Source organism: Cavia porcellus, unplaced genomic scaffold, assembly GCF_034190915.1.
Source record: "Cavia porcellus strain 051 isolate PalLab524CR breed Dunkin Hartley unplaced genomic scaffold, mCavPor4.1 scaffold_27, whole genome shotgun sequence".
Lineage (NCBI taxonomy): Eukaryota > Metazoa > Chordata > Mammalia > Rodentia > Caviidae > Cavia > Cavia porcellus.
Window position 1 is genome coordinate 3,807,312 of NW_026947510.1, and position 17,643 is coordinate 3,824,954.

The 17,643-nt window shown below is 39.9% G+C and overlaps 1 protein-coding gene across 5 annotated transcripts in view; it reads right to left on the bottom strand.

Annotated features, from left to right (window-relative positions):
- Positions 1–17,643, bottom strand: part of Ano2 (anoctamin 2) — a 345,087-nt gene that overhangs the window by 136,577 nt on the left and 190,867 nt on the right. The gene's annotated exons all lie outside the window — the stretch shown is intronic.

The window sequence follows — 17,643 nt, forward strand, 5'->3', positions numbered from 1 at the left end:
ATCTTTACCTTCCTTTCTTATCATTCTCATGCTAACAGTGTGATCTGACAGTGAGAAATTCTGGAGCTTCCTAATCAGCTGTAGAGATGTGGAGGTATGTTTTATTGGGAGTCTGAACTCATGCTGCAGCCCAAATGTTCTATGAGAACAGATAACATCTTGGGCCAGAAGGTCATAGGACTATAAATGAAACTTCAAAAGAAAATGGATGGATCAGAGTATCAGGATCCAGGACAGTGGCAAAAGTGGAAAACATTGTAAGAACATGGTGAGACTGGAGGGAAAGTCTTTGTGTTGAGTTCTCTGAGGTCAGAAGCTGGATATAAAGAGACTCCTAGTGAGAGGGAAAATTATGAGCTTAAGGGAGCCAGAGCAATAGGAAACAGGTGACTTCCACAGAGAGAGTGAAAGGACATGCCTTACCTTCTGCATCTGAGACACGAATGATGTGGTTATCTTTCCAAAGAATGATGTAACTTCTACGGAATCTTTTTTGTCCATGACACATTGCAGAGACGATCAAGAACACTTAGGTCTTTCATAAATAGTTTACCCAGTATTAAGGATTAGTTTGCATCTACCCTTTTCCAAAAGAATAGTTTGCTATCCTACATTGTTCACATAAACAGAATTCCAGAGAGTGGAAGCAGTGGTTATACATAAGGTATGGGTCTCCTGCCTTTCCCATTTGCCTTCTGTGATCAAGGATAAAAGCTCTCTCCTAACAATGTAAGCTTTATAGTCTAACATACTGTGAGATCTTCAAAGGGCGGCTTTATTTACCCAGTTCTATGGAAAAGTACACATTGTTGGGTACCTTCATTTGTACACTGACTGATATATGGGAGTTCTGACTCCTGGGAAAAACTCCTACTTGTCTACAAGTAGACCAAGAAAATCAGAAAGTTGGGGTCATGTTCTTATCAATTATTTTTATAAGAAAAGTAATAAGCTAAGACCCAGAATGTAAGAATTACAGGCCTCATACCTACAGGACCCCATGATTTACTGACCAGTTCCCTCAACATAGTCTTCTGTTGAAAGTTGAACTCTTTTTGAAATAAGAGAAATCCAGGCGATGCCTGCCTTTATATGCAAAAAATATTAAACTGCCACTTTCAACCATTTGGTAACTTCTTTAAATGTGCATATAATTATCATACATTAGACAATAAACATTAGGCTGTAAATTGACTAGTTTGGGTTCTTACCTACAATTTGTAATATTTCAAGGTCTTTTTTGGGAGCTATTCCTTGAAATTAATTTTTTCTAAAGATTCATCTCTGAACCAATCAAAACAGCAGATGCAAGTTCTCTGACAGGATAGGATTTCTAGAGTCCCTACCATCCAAATCTTGCCTCTAAGCATGTCTGTATCAAACCACACTAAGGATAAAACCCTGACAACAGCTTTTAGGTTGTTGTTTAGTAAACTTAATGGAACTGTCATGTTGAGATGCAGCAAGACCATGTGCTAAAAACCAGAGGTAAAAACCAAACAAAACATCTGTCCTCAAAGAAATTTTTATCTTAAGGAAGAAACAAAAATATCAATTAATGCTTTAAATACCTATGGAAAATTTCCTCCTGGAAAGGAAAATACAAGTTGCTACAATATTGTGATGGGTTGAACTGTGGCTCCCAGATTGGTACATCCAACCCTTAACCCCAGGAATCCCTTAACCCCAGTAATGTTACTTGGGACAATAAAGTCTTTCCAGATGTAACTCAGTTCAAAATTTCAAGATAAGATCACTGTGGACTTATGGCAAGTCCTAAATCCAATGACAAGTGTCCAGATAACAGGCAAAGAAGAGAAAAGACAAATACGAGGGAGAAGCCCATTTGAATATGGAAACAGAGATGAGACTGCTGTGGGCACAAACCAGGGAATGCCTCGAACCAGGAGCTGGAAAATGCGAGGAAAGATTCTCTCCAAGAGCCTTCAGAAAGGGTGTGGCCCTGCCAAAACCTTTACTATGGACATCTGGGTGAGCCACCAAGTTTGTGATCATTCATTGCAACAGTTCTAAGAAATGCACGCAAAGGTCATGGCTCCATCTGAGGAATGACTCCAAGAGGAAATGTCAACCCAAAGTTTTATAGGATAGAAAGCAGAAAGCATCTTCCAACCAAAGAGGCCTACACATACAATAAAGCCACTGAGGTATGATAGCCAGATGCACTCAGAGCTGCAAGAAGTTCAGAAACGCTTGGCAGAGATGGCTCACAGTGGGGAGCGGACGGGGAAACTGGAGAGGTGGTCCTGTAGGCCCTGTCTCATAGGGCTGTGGTGTCTGAAAATATCCCCCAAATCTCTGAAGATATTAGAGAATTTTAATCAAGAGAACCAATCAGACTTGGCTTGGGGATTGATCTAACTCATTGTAAAGGATGAGTTGGTAGAGCCCTGCCACAGACTAGAGAAACCATTTAAGAGTCATGAAAGCAACCTAGACAAGAGAAAGGAATAAATACAGAAGATCTCAAGTAGACAGAGTCTAATAGGCATTGGACACATTAAGTATGGGGCACAGGGGGAAAGGAGCAATTCACAATGACCCCCCTCAAAGTTTCTGGCTTAGACAACAGACTCTCCGAGAGTTGCATCATCTAACAAGAGTGAAGCACATGCATGTCTTCTGGTTTACTTGTTACATATATTTTTAACCCAGGAATATGAGTAGGAGACAAATTTTCATGTTTTAAGATGTCTCTGCCTCTCAGTATTTTAAACATTTCTTCCTAGAAAGCCAAAGGTTGAAACATGGTTCCTATTTGGGGAAAATTCGGCAAGTGACTAGGGTGCATGCTAAATCTCTTCTTCCCTGTGTGCCAAAATTATCAGTATTGGGGCAACACATGAATTAAATGGCCAAGAGAGGTCAGGACAAAGAGGGAGGGTTTATGGATCTCTCTGGAAGAAAGAAGGAGAGATGGAGGGAGGTTAGAGAGAGGCCAGGGAAAGGGGATGAGAGAGGAATTAAGATGTGTTATGTACAAGTACCAACTCCACACAGGGAATGTAACTCATGCACTGTAAACAATAGTAATAAAACTCAACAAACAAATACTGCAAACATATGCTAATGAAACAAAAAATTAAAAATAAGAAAAGAAAAACTGCAAGATGACACACGGCAGGCTCTGAGGAATTGGGAACTCTCAGTTTGTTCACAGTATAGTTGCTTCCAAGTCCCTTTACGGAGTGTCTCAAACTGGCAACCAAACTAGATTCAAGTCACCAAACTTTTCTGCTAGATTGCAACAAGGAAAACTCAAGCTAAATCTCGAATCCTTCCACTATCCAAGACAATAGACTGAAAGAGACTAAGTAGGTGGGATGTTTCCAGCTCCACCCATCCCCTCTGGGCTCAGCTGGTCCAAAGACACTAATCTCATTTTCTTGGTGACCCATCTCTAGCACTCTCTCTATCTGCCAGTTCCCCAGTTCTGCCAGAGAAAGGAGACAGAAGGAGAGATTTTTAAATTAGAAGAAGCAAGAGCCAATGTCAGGATCTGGCATAGGGCCTGGGATTTGGAGTACCCACCCTGCTTCTCTTAGGCTTTCCTATATTGGCTTAATAGAGCCCTGCCCCAATTATTTAAAGATCTTGGTTCATTCTTCTTACTTTCTCACGAATAGATTTTCTGTCATTCTACCAGATCACTCTGGAGTCACCTTCCTTTGGCAAAGGACACAAAACTCTTTTAGCCAAATTCATATTAGTCCCTAATCTCTGTTTCTGTGTCTAAGTCTCTGAATCTAAAAGGAGTTCAGAAAGGAACCGGGGTTAATGATACATTCTCCCTTCTGTCCTCCAAACTTACACTGAATAGTAGAGAAAGCAGGGCCCTCGCTCCAGGACCTCTAACTGAAGCTAAGAACATGGTCGATTACACAGCAATCCTAATAAAGTTGAGCCAATTACCAAGGCTGACAAACATGGTACTATTGCCAACATTGTTCCCTGCCTGGATCGCCAGAAAGCTGGCTGATTCTGGAACACTCCACTATAGAGTAAAAGTTGAAAAAGATTAACACTTGATTTTAATACAGTGCTCATTATTATCCATTACCCATATTATTAAATATTATGCAGTTATTGAAATGATGATGTTTGTGAATGGAATTTCTTATGAGACAAAGTCAAATAATCACAATCCAAAATTAAGTATACATCATGAAAGGGGGTTCACGATAGTTTTAGGGAGAGATACAATAAGGACGATTTACTTTTCTTCTTTATACTTTATTTTGTAGATTTTTTACACTTAACACATCATTCCTTCTGCTCTTCTTACTCTTATTTTTCTTCCTCATTCTTCTTCTTCTCTTTCATCTTCCTTTAAAATGAAGTCTATTGTAGTTATTGGAGCTCTAATTAACAATTCACATTTTCAGAATTGCAGAGGTATTATGAATCACAGCATGAAATAGTTAAGAACCACTATCCTAAACTACATATGATTGAAAAAAGAAAGGAGGAGAAAAGTACAAAATGCATCTCAAAACCGAAGAACTCTTACATCAATTTAGTTTAATATTATATTTTCATGATTCATCAAGAGGATTGGAGGATACATCCAAGGTACTGTGGGAAGATAAGAGACTATCAATGATGAATTCACTGTCAAATAAAAAATTCTACCAAAGCAAAGATCATTTTAGAGCATTTACCAAGTGCTCTTCTGTGGATAATACTTTCCATAGGTCAACACTGCTTGTGTGCACATGTTGTGAAGATGAAAAATATCAAATCCCAACAAGAAGAAAACTTAGTTTTCTGGGAAGTCATAATGACCCTACTTGTCCTCTAAATTGTTTCCAGAAGTTAAAGTTATCAAAATGAGTTTTGTTTTTTTGGATGACCTTTTACCAATCAAGACATATTTCCTTGGAGCGAAAACCACAGCTCACGATTTGTCCCATTGATTCTTCTGCCAAAGCCTGGCCACAGTTCAACTGATGAAATATCTTCAATGGGAAAGCAGTCATGATCTATCCATTGCCCTCAAATCATTTTTCCACATTAGTGATGGGATCGGAAGATGTGGAAAGTTCCAGGATTTCATACAAGTGACCCACCCATTCCCAGGATGAGAGAAATGGTTCTCTGGCCAGAAATGGAACCCAATGCCTAAGACAATGACTGACCTAGGCTCTCTGACATAGAACATCTGCTTTCTCCAATATATGTACAAGCGGAACCAAGGATCCTCAGGATGAGCACCTGAGTCAGGGGACAAGTTCTAGGATGTGGATAAATTGATCCTATAGTTCACAACTGAATGACAGCAAATGACAGCTACCTTAGAGCTATCCCTAAATACTTGTCATATGACAAGGGTCATAGCTATTGCAGTTCCTTCACTCCAAGCCACAAAGCATAGGAAATCAGAAGCCTAATAACTACATAAAAGATTGAGCTCCCAGTAATCTATCCTACCAGCATAATCCTCCTGAGATAGCCAAAAATCCAGAAAAGAGATCCAACCACAAATATCTTCATCATATATTTAACTATATGGTAAGAGCTAAGAAAAATCTAGATTACCCATATTATTAAATATTATGCAGTTATTGAAATGATGATGTTTGTGAATGGAATTTCTTATGAGACAGAGTCAAATAATCACAATCCAAAATTAAGTATACATCATGAAAGGAGGTTCACGATAGTTTTAGGGAGAGATACAATAAGGATGATTTACTTTTCTTCTTTATACTTTATTTTGTAGATTTTTTACACTTAACACATACTACTTTTGTAACTAAAAATTAAATTATTTAATCCACTGAATTAAATACACTACTGGGCCAGGTGGCCAGCTCCCCAGAGTTATTGTGTTAATTGTTGATCCCATCCTGATGCTGGAGCACTGGAGTGGACTCCACCTCCATCCCTCCTGGAGTCCAGTCTATCTGATGGTGAGCACGCTCTGTGATGACTCACTATAGGCCCTAGACTGGTCACTTCCCTTAAAAGAATCCAGCTGGCAAAGAGCAAGCAGTAGTGTTAGGAGGATTAATTCATTCATGTTTATAGACAAGCTCACTGAGATTCTTGGATGGGAATCATTCCATGCTAAGGAGTGCAAGTATTCGGCTGAGTACATTTCCAGGGCAAACTTCCTGCACAAATTTTCTAAACTCAATACAGATGCCCAATTTCTGGATAAAATTTATGTAAGTTGGCAGGCAGACCATGCAACATTATAATAAAAATGAATTGGATGTCAAATCTCTACAGCAAACCTAGCACCACCATTGGACTTCCTGAGAAACCATGAGCTGGGTCCAACAGGCTTAGGGTGGACAAACTCCCGGCCACTGATGAGCAGGATTTCTTGGCCCTGGGTGGGTACTAACTTTTCCAAGGTTTTGTATATGTCCCACCACGATCATTTAAATGGCCCTAAGGTGCCATGAAAATCAATACAAGTCCGAGGCCCTAGACAAAGCATAAAAAAATCATACTACAGAGAACTATGGATATAGTAACAGATGAGGAACCAACTCTTAAAAATCTATGGATAAAGAAAACTGTCCCTTTGCAAAGTCCAGCACTTAGTTTAGCCAGTTTCTGACAGTAGTAAACAACAACCAGGAGGAATAAGTAGGGACTGTGTAGAGGCCTCAGGCACTGCTCAAAGCCGGAGATACTACACCTTCTCATTCCTGCCAGTTGGAGGACAAGCCAGTGCTCCTTTGTCAGAGAAAAGGGAACGTCTACATTATCCCAGAGGATATGTAATTACATTTCAAAGGGTCTCAGCTTAACCATACCTCAAGAATTTCAGCCAGAAGTCAAGATAACATAAATAAAAAAGACCCCAAGGAAGTTGGTTTTGGACACTGTCTTTTCAAAGTTTCAAAGAGATTACAGACACAGAAGCCTAGTTAAGTTATGAATGGCCTCCTTCCTCTACCACTGTGGTCCAGTCCCTAAAATTTAAAGACAGTAACATCCTCTGCTTATCTGCCCCTTAGGGACCTACTGCTTTCCTCTAGAGTTAGTACGCCTAGTCATCCATGTCAAATGCTGGTATTTGGGTTTATGGAAAAATGTGAAAGCCAACATACCTAAAGGAAAAAACTCAGAAACAGAAAGAACACGTGTGTGCTCCAGATTATAAAACATGTTCTTCCAAGTACAAGTATACCTACCTCACTCAAACAGAAAGATGATCAGCATATGTGTTTCTTTGTCTGAGGCTTTTTTATGGCTTGAGCCTTCTCTGCCCCCACATATGATCAAGGTAGACCAGAAATATAAAGAACACACACACACACACACACACACACACACACACACACACACAGAGAGAGAGAGAGAGAGAGAGAGAGAGAGAGAGAGAGAGCTGGGAGTTGCTTTAACAGTAACAGGAGCTGGCTGTATACATCAGTTCTCTCATTGCCATGGTTTGATTGTGTGGGTCCCTCCAAAATTCAAGCTGAAACTTCAACCTCTACAGATAGTAGCAAGAAATGAAGCCTTTGGAGAACTGATTAAGTCATAGAGGTTCTACCCTCAAGAAAGGATTATGGTTCTCATGAGGTTGAAGGAAACCCTCAAGTGCCCCTTTGCCCTTCTGTTTTGCACTAAGGAAACAAAGTGTAAGGCTTGAAATGGGAATGTTTTTCCCAGCTCCCAACCTGTTTGCCAGTAAAGGCATTGTTCTCAGCAGAACCGTACAGATAAGACTGGGCATGGAATCTTGCAGATCCCAAATGCCATAAGGAATATGCCCACTGAGAAGCAAGACAGCCAGAGAATTTTAATCACTGATGTTTATTAACATCTTCTCACCTAATGTTCCTTGCCTTCTCCCAATCCTTATTTTAAAAAAGGCCCACTTCTCTTTGCTCCCTGCAAACAGCCTTATCGCCCTCTGTCTGGCTGCACCCAAGCATTAAATCACTTGCCTTGTTGCTTTCACAAAAGCCTGTTGAGCTGTCTCTGCCTTTCCTGGTCCATTTGTTTGTTCATTTCTTACCGCACCTCTTAGAAGTGGAGAACAGTTTCTCAGTATTACCAAATCCAAAGTGCAACCCTGAGGCAATAAAGTCCCTACAGTACATGCTCCTTTTCTGCTCCCAGAATTATCAGTGAAACTAAGGTCTAGTTGCCAACAGTGGAGCACAGCACTCTTCCTATTCCCCTCACGCTGCCTCATCCCACTATTAAAGTTTTACCTTCCAAATAGATTTTGTACTTGAATCAGAGCCTTGGGATCTGCATCTAAAGAATTCTAAAGTAAAGATCTTTCTGTTGTTGTTGTTGTTTTAAACTTTTCTTCCTAGTTCTTTATTTTTCATAAAACCAAGTTAAATCTCAGCATGGGGCTGCAGTTACTTTGGTAATAACCACTTTCAACCACCTGTGCAGGGCTAATCAGGCCACAACAGTGGATAGAGAGGGACACCTACAACCTCTTCTAGCCTGGGACTTCATCTCAAGGCCCTGTTTCCTCATGGTTATTAGAAAATCATATTTTCAAGACCACTGCTTCCCCATCCACGAAATGGCCATCCCAGTAGTTTTCTTTGAAAGCTATTTTGACAATAAAATCAAAAGAAGTGTAGGTATTCCAAATACCTTTGAACTCCAAAGGACTTTTTTCCAGCTAGCTCTTCAGAGTTTGGAACAATAAAGGAGAGAGAAAGCTAAGGAACCTGAAGGCTTCTGTGTGCTTCCAACGAATTCTAGGGAAGTGGAATAACAATCTCAGCTCTGATAGCAAAAGAAAAATTTAATTTACATGCTTCAGGCCGTATATGGAAAAATCATTTAAAGTGCAACAAGAAAAGGCCAAACTACAAGTCAATCATGGCTAACATCACACATCCTGATGGTATGCGTTGGCCTCTATTAGCAACTATGCTCTTCCAACATTCCCCATCAGTGAGCATATTTGGGTCTCGCTTATTCCCAGAAGCTTGGTGATCTGATCTAAAATACCATTCTGCATGTGCCCAGCCTCAGATTTAGAGTTGAACTAGCTGCTTCTCTTTCCCCTCTGCATCTCTCTCTAGCTTCTCTTCAGTAACCCAAGCCTTAGAGCTCTCCTTATTTGTAACTTCTTAATTTAGCAATGTATACAGTGAGCAGAGGAGAAGCTCTTATTTTAGCCAGAACTTCTGATGCTAAGAATGGGCTGTCAGCTGAAGAGGGCCAGAGCCCCCATCTGATGGCCTGGGCCACCCTAGCAGTCTCCACTTGGAAGGAGTAGCTCACATACTCCACACAGGGAAATGTTTATGGTTATGCTTCTCTGGCATACTTCTCCAGGAAACGCAAGCCACTCTAGAGATCATGAGTAAACGAATGTCCCAAGGATTTAAAAAGGCCCAACACCAAAAACTGCCAGTGTCCTCCTATCGCATCACAATCACACATACATACACACACACTCACACACACACACACACACACACACACACATGCATATACACAAGAAGAGACGCAGTGAATTACAGAGATAGAGACAGAGAGAGACAGACAGACAGAGACACAGACAGAGAAACAGAGGGACATGTAAGTAAAAAGAAAAAAGAATGACTTTCGAGCATGAGACAAGTCAGAGAAAGCCCAAAGAGAAGCAGCCAGCCCATCCAGCACTTCTCATAAAGTGTTGCAACCCCCAAATCAATTTCTGCAACTTTAAAATTCACTATTTATTGCTGTCAGCATTCTGCTCCTGGAAGTATGCTTTTCTCTTAAATCTCTGTCAGCATAGGAAGTTATATAGTTATTCCTAAACTTTCTCATTGTACTGTGTTTTAATGTTTCAATAATTTTTACACAGTTCCCATAGGCTAAAAAAATACTGTTCCATTTATAAAGTAGTTAAGTATAAATAACTTAATAAGTATTTATGTCCTAACAACTTCATTGCCATTGGGGAAAATACACATAAAGGGAAATAAATTCTATTTTCTTCCTTTTTTATTCCCCCTTAGTAACAGGATGTGTGTCCCCACTGGACACTCCCAGGTTCTCCAATCATGCAGTCAGTTTGGAAATCACCCATGTTTCCTATTCCACAGTGATTTTGCTCAGGTCTTGTGCTGTAAGCGCCTAAATCCCAACTGCACTATGGTATGACAGCAGTGAGAGACAGGCAGCACTGTCTAACACTGGCACTGCTGAGGTGATTTTCCTCACAGATGCTTAAAAGTTAATAACACTTCTGTGAATTCTTTACGGAACCCTGTGATGCACCGGGACATAATCTGGAAGCTACAGTTTGACGACACCACTTGATTATCATTTTTTCCCATGTGTGTATGTGTAAATAACCAACCTAAAGCCAAAGCACCTATGAATTTACACATGATTCAAACATATTTTTTAAAGAACTTAAAGAACCTAATAAAGGATAGATGATAAGAAATAGGGAGATCTTTTCAAGTGGGAAAGGAAACATGACATAGGGGAGGGAAGGAAGGGGAAAAAGATAAGAAAAGAGAAAATCAAAGCAAAAATGGAAATAGAGCTTTTCAAATAGGAAAGGGTTCAAGAGTTGGAGGGAACAAGGAAGAACAGGAAGAAAAGGGGACAAAAAGAGATCTAAGATGTGCCACATACATGCACAAATTCCCCACAATAAACGCAATCATTAGGTCCTATAAACATGTACTAATAAAGACTACTTAAGAAAAATAAATAAATAAACATTTTAAAATTCTGGAAGGATCCAAACCAACCTATAACTGATTACTTTTAAGGAAACAGTTAACTTGGGAGGAGAAGAGGTCTAGGGAGGTTTTCAGTTACCTCTTTTGTCAAAATTTTTTTCAGGAAGAATGTTTTTTGTGCATTATTCGTGTAATTAATGTACGGGTAGCAGCCACACAAAACAATGTGATGTTGCCAAACACAGAAACTCTACCTACAAGGCCATGTGTGACAGTGCTGACTTTCACTCAGAGAAGCTCAGCCCCAGCTCTAGCAGAGGAGACATGTGCTGAAGTAGCTGGCAGGGCCCCTGTGGGGATCATCATGGATGAATGCTTCTCACTCACACGAAAATTCCTGACAGCATTTCCCTTTCAAGAACGTTCCTTCCTTTCTCATTTCCTACCATAGCAATTCTCAGGAGGTGGTGGTTGGTCATAATCACCAATAGCCTCTTCCAGAGTAAACTCTTCCCTCTGCCTCACAGATTCACACTGCTCACATTGTCTGGGGATCCTGCTTTCGGGCACGGCAGAGTGTCCCTTTGGTGGTTTGGGGCTGTTGTGTGAAGGCTGCTCGCTAAGGACTGTATCTCCTGCCTTCATTTTATCACGGTGGAACCACATACCTGGATCCTGCCAACGGGGATAAAGGACGCAGAATCCAATTCCAAATGCAAGTCTAACACTACTCTTACGAAGACATGTACACCCCACAATCAACAGGACTAAGAACCCCTCCCCACCCAGTCACCTGGCTTCATTCATTTCTCTTTCCCCAACACATCCATTTCTCTTGCTCAAATGCCTAAGTGGTGACTGACTACACATAGGTAAGGAAAGGAAGCCTTCCATGAGAGATGGATGTCAGAGAGAGAGTGAGAGTGAGAGAGGAGCTAGAAAAAGTAATCTTAAAATGAAAGAGCAATTTTAAAAATCAGTGTATAAAATTACTGGAGGGACAGCCTTCAGTAACAGTTCTACTTTGTGAGCTGTCTTTCCTCCTGCAGGCTAGTTTCTTATAGTAAGGACATTATAGTAATGTCCTTATTACTATACATGAGAAACTCAAGGGCTTAGAACCACGAGACTTCAGAGCTGAAATGCAAAGGCTTTCCGTATTAACAGACAGGCTCAAGAACTGGTCTGCAGCCCAAGGAAGCCAACTGTTTCCCCAGGGTCCTTGGCAATGGGCTAGACTCCAGGCCTCTCTCCAGCCAGTTATTCCTCAGCACTGTCATAATGTAAAAGGAAAAAAGGTCCAGAATGTCCCCAAAGATTTAGAACTCAGCCCTAAGTAAGGATGAGCCATGAAACACTAAGATCTGAAAGATGATTACAGATTTTAGGCACATGTACAGAGAGGAAGATTTCATAAATGGAGCCAGGATCAACTCTCACCTGCACTTCTCACTATGGGACTGGTTGGAGGATTGAGTTCCTTTCTGTGCCCTACTGTTTTCCTTTGCCAGTGAGAAACCTTCTTCACTCCTGAAAAGCATCTGAGAGAATTAGATTCTTTATCTTTTTTGACCCTCAAATAGTTCAGTCATCTCACTGCCTTCAAAACAGGGCCCACGGGAACACTGCTCGCAGAACATTCTGATAAACCACAGGAGGCCTTTGTGCCAAGCTTGGCCCAACTTGCCCTGGCCCAGGTGGGGAGCCTCTGACAGGACTCTCCACCCTGTGCCCTGGGCTCCCTTCTGCTGCACACACCCTGACAACCTCCCAGCTTCCGGATGTGTCACCCCAGCCTTGACAAAGGCCATATATTTATGCATAATTTATTCCACATGTTTGTTTGTTGCGCCTGCCAGAGGCATCTGTCGTAAATGTTTCAATGCCTTAACTTTAGATGAGTTTTCTTTTGAAGTAACTGTCCCTGAGGTGGTGCACTGAGCAGTAAATTAGCACCCGTCCATCCACAGGCCTCCTCTTGGCACAGGTCCCCTCGGCTCCAGCGCTCACCATAAAACATTCATTAACGGGAGCATCGCAAGCCGTGCCAGCCTTGGGTGGGAGGACCAGCGCCCGCATCCACACCGGGCACATACTTGGGTGACAAGTTCCATGAGGTAACTCCTGGGACTAGTTAAATAGGATTTTGTTTGAAGTCCTTTTAGTGTAATGTTTTGTAGGAAAAATCTTTTACGGATCCAAATTTTCCATTCCTGCAGCTTGCTCCATGCTTCTTGAATCTAAACACAAAAATACGATTTCTCTGTCTTTGAAGCTTTGCTGTTCCGTCTCACCTGTGCCATTCCAGTGTCTTCGCCTCCCCCTCTCCTCCCACACACTCTTCACAGCTCAACAGTTTAGAAATGGTCTGAACAAGTGATCATAGATGTGTTAAAAGATTATGTCAGTGCTGAGTGTTTTTATGCTTTTCCCCCACAGTTTATCTCTATTCCCCAAAAGGTTCTCATCTCTCCAACCAAGCACCCAGTTTATCTGAGATCTGTGGCTGTTAGGTTCTATAGTCAGACTGATGTATGGACTTTGGGGCAGTACTTGAAAACCCAGTTTTCTTGGGTCTCCTCTCCACCCTTCTTCCCCTCCTCTGTGTTGCAGAGTGTTGACTCCCAAAAGATACATTTCCCAGCTGCCTGTTGGTACATTTAACCATGAGAGGGCCTAATGGGTCCCTGGAGAGCAGGAGGGGGGAATTTAGCTTATCTCTCCTCATTTTCTAGCTGCTTCTGGTGGCATCTCCAGGAATAACATCTCCTCAAGAATTCCAAGCCCCAGAGGGAGGGGTCCTGACTCCCAGGTTCTGTCACTGCCACGTCCACTGTGGGGGAGTCCCTCAGGTTCTGTCCCTTGACAGGACCACTCTGTCCTTTCTTATCTTTCCAGTCCTAAAGGTGGTCTCCACTGTTGCTAATCTCTTTGTTGCCTCAATGCTCTTTCTTCTGACAGCTTTGTAGTTAGTACCTCGGATTATCTGCCTCTCTACTCCTCTACATAGAATAAGCTCTTTTCTTCTGGCTATACTTTAATTAATGCAAAGCTTATGGAAGAAACGGAGACATGGGCTGAAATCAGAAAGGACTGAGTGAAAGGTCAGAGTGATGCATGAATTTAGACCCCTTTACTAAGTCACACACAAAAATTAAATTGAAGCACAGCGCAGCTTCTCAGTCCTGCCAGCCCTAGCATCTTGCCTCATCTTAGTTCTGTGGTCTTATGCGAACAGCAAAAAAGTTTGACCTGGAAGGAAACTTTGAAATATCTCCAAATCGATCTAGGATAGAGTTCCCCAAGAAAGATTCCATCTGATCCAAGGCAGGAAAAAAAATAAGCCTGGCCTTTTATTAAAAGTTGCAGACTCTATATTCTTCCTGAAAACACAATATATATCCGTGTTTGTATGCCTGGATTCCCTCAGTCTCTGTTGACCCTCTAAGCTAATTCCACCTGCCAGTATCCTCAAGAGGAGCAGAGCATCACCCCACCAAAATTTACACAAAACCACTTGTGTAGGGGAGCAAGTTTGTCATTTACTCATCTTTCCAACAAATACCTTAGGGAAATACCTTTCTGGCCTTAGGGAAAAAGAATCAAACATGACTTTTTAGGGATAGGTGAGAATCTGTTTAAGAAACATTGGTAAGGAACTCAGGATTAAAAGCATTGCTTTTGAGTCAAACCTGTCTGCTGCTTACTCTGGCTGACTGTGCCACATATTTGATTAGCAAGTATAGTGGATCCTTAAAAGATTTTTCCTACAAAACATTACATTAAAACATTACACTTCTGACTCTAAACTTCAGCTCTCTTGTGTGAGATCTAGGAATAAAAATGATTTTGAAACGTAAATATCCGTGAATCCTTATCCACACTGAGCACTCTACAAATGTTATTTATGTTATCATCATAAATAATCTTCTGTAACCACACATTTGAAATTCAAAAGAACTGGCATAAAATTGGCACATTCTTCTTGCATATGACACATAAGTGACAAAGCAACACCATAAGTATTAAACTGATGACCAACATCATCTCTGCAAATCAGGAAGGAAAGTCACCAACTCTCAGCACTGCAGCGGGTATAAAACCCAGTCTCCCCATGTGACAGCAGAGACCCAGAAAAGGGTTTGGCTCCTGGCAAATGGGCTCTGTCTGCCAACTTGGGAGCCTTCTCACATTGCACCTCCCCAGTGGACATGTCACTGTTACCTCACCATCTCAGATCAGGATCATGCTGATCTTAGCAATAATAATTCTCGATGAATCTTGGCCTCAGGGAAACCTTATAGGAAGATTTTTAAAAAAGAATTAACTACTTCTAACATTATACTTACTTGTGAAACACTAAAAAATGTTTTTCTCCTAAGGTCATATCTGAATAATAGTAATTTGAACATAGTAATTTAGACATTTCACAAAAGTATAAGTAACAAAAGGACAACTAGATAAAAGGAACCATTTCAAAATATAAACTTTTTTGCAAAAATAAAGAAGTCTATTCTCACCATTTCTATTCAACAATGTACAAGATATTCTCATCAGAGGAATTAGGAGACAGACACTGAGAAAGAGAAATAAAATACTTGAAGAGATTGGGAAGAAAGAAATAAACGATCTCTATTCACAGATGTCATGAGCTTATAAACAGAAAATGCTAAATAATCCTTTAAAATGATTAGAGGTCATAAAGTAGTTTTAAAATTTATGGAATGAATACCAATATACAAAATAAATTTTATTTCTATATATTACCAATCCAAAAGTAAAATTTTGAAAATAATTACATTTGCAATAGCATCAAAGAGTAAAACAATTATCAGTAAGCTTTAAGAAACTGAAAACGACAAAACAAAATAAAGATCTAAATAAATGGGAAAATATATCATGTTAGTAGATAATAAAAAGGCAATATTGCTAAGATGGAAAGAAGCACAAAGTCGGATGACTCACATTTCCCAGTTTCAAAGTTTACTACACAGGTACAGTAGTCAGAGCAGTGTGGTATTGGCACAGAAATAAACTTGCATATATAAGTCAAGTGGCTTTTTATAAGGATATCAAGATAATTTAAAAGGAAAAGCAATCGATTCAATAAATAATGCTTGGATAACTATCTGAATATCAAAAAGAAGAAGCAAGAGGAGAAGGAGGAGAATTTGGATTCTTTCCCTACCTTACACACAAAAATTAATTCAAAATGGATCACAGACTGATCTATAAAATTATTGAAAGAAAAACCTAAGAGTATATCTCAAGAGCTTTGGGTTAGTGGATAATTTCTTAAACTTGAGACAGCACAAGGACAAATAAGTAGATTAGCAGAAATATTCCAAAATTTAAAACTTTTGTGCATTAAGCGATATCAATAAACTGCAGAATTAGAGAAAATATTTGTAGATTATATTGTATTATAAAGGCCTAGTATCCAGAATATATAAAAATACAGCAATTTGTAATTTTTAAAATAGGCAAAGGATTTGAATAAACATTTTCCCAGAAAAGATGTACAAATGACCAGTAAGCACGTGAACAGATGGTCAACATCGTTAGTCATTAAGGAAATGTAAATCATCACCACAGTAATTAAGATGAGTTTCACGTGATTAAGATGAATAAAATTCAAAAGAGAGGTAAGAAAAGTTCACGAGAATGTGAGCGTACTAGGATCCCCACTAGGATACATCCTTTTTTGCAATGTGAAACAATGCTGTCACTTTGGAAGGTAGTCTGACAGTTCTTCAAACTTATAAATATACACTTAACACATTATCCAGCAATTTATTCCTGCGGATATACCCAAGAGAAATTAAAATATATATCCAAACAAAAATCATATACAAATGCTCATACCATCATTATTTATGAGCCCAAAAAAAGCCTACTCAAATATTCATTGAGTAACAAATAAATAATTAAAATGAAAGAAATAAAAAATGGATTTTGACTTAGCAATAAAAAGAATGATGTACTGTACTGATGTGTATGATGACATGGATAAACCTTTAGAAACTTTCCTAAGTAAAAGAAGCCAAAGATCACATATCAAATGATTTTATCCACATGAAATCCCAAATAGGCAAATTTATAGAAGACACAAAGGAGTTTAATAACTTGATCAGGACTTGGCAACAACTGGGTACAAGATTTCTTTTTGGAGTAATAAAAAGATTTCAGATTTAGATTGTGAGGACAACTGCACAAATACCATGATTATACCAAAAACCCCTGAATTATGTACGTTAAATTGGTGAATTGTAGAGTATGAAAAGTAAAATCTCCATAAAAATGTTAAATAAATGGACTTAATATCTTAAAATTAAAAAAATAAAAGAAACAAGGCAATAGGCACAGCCAGGTTTCGTCACCACCTCCAACCCCAACTATGTGGTCTCTGGGAAGATTCAGCCTCACTCTGGGCCTGCACAGATGGAAGCTTACTATCATGCAACAAGAGGACACTGAGAGAGGAGGAAATGGGCAGCCTCAGGGGTACAAGGAAGGTGGAATCAAGGTGATACTGTAGGGGAAAAGAAGCACGACCCAGGACACCAGGCCACTGTAGCCAGACTGATTCTTAGTCCCTGTCTGCTTCCCAGGAGAGCCTTTCTTAAATAGCAGAGGCACCATTGTTCCTGGAGCCATGCTGTGAGTAGGTACTGACCAGGAGCAGCTTCAGCAGCAGGGGTCTCCCATCAAGGACTACATTTGCAGCAAAACAGAGCATTTAGAACATTCACAGAACCAAAAGAACATAAGAAGGACCGTACAATTAAATTCTAGGCTGTATTTTATCTTATGCTATTCATCGGGAGGGTCATTTCCTTCCCGTGCCTACCAGGCATTAGATGCTTTGAGCCTCGTTTTTTCAAGTGTGTAATGAAAATAGATGTTGAGCACTAAAACATAAACATATGTATCATTCATAATGCATTCAGATGTTTTTTAATTATTCATAGTTCCTGAAAGTTATTTGACCTATCAT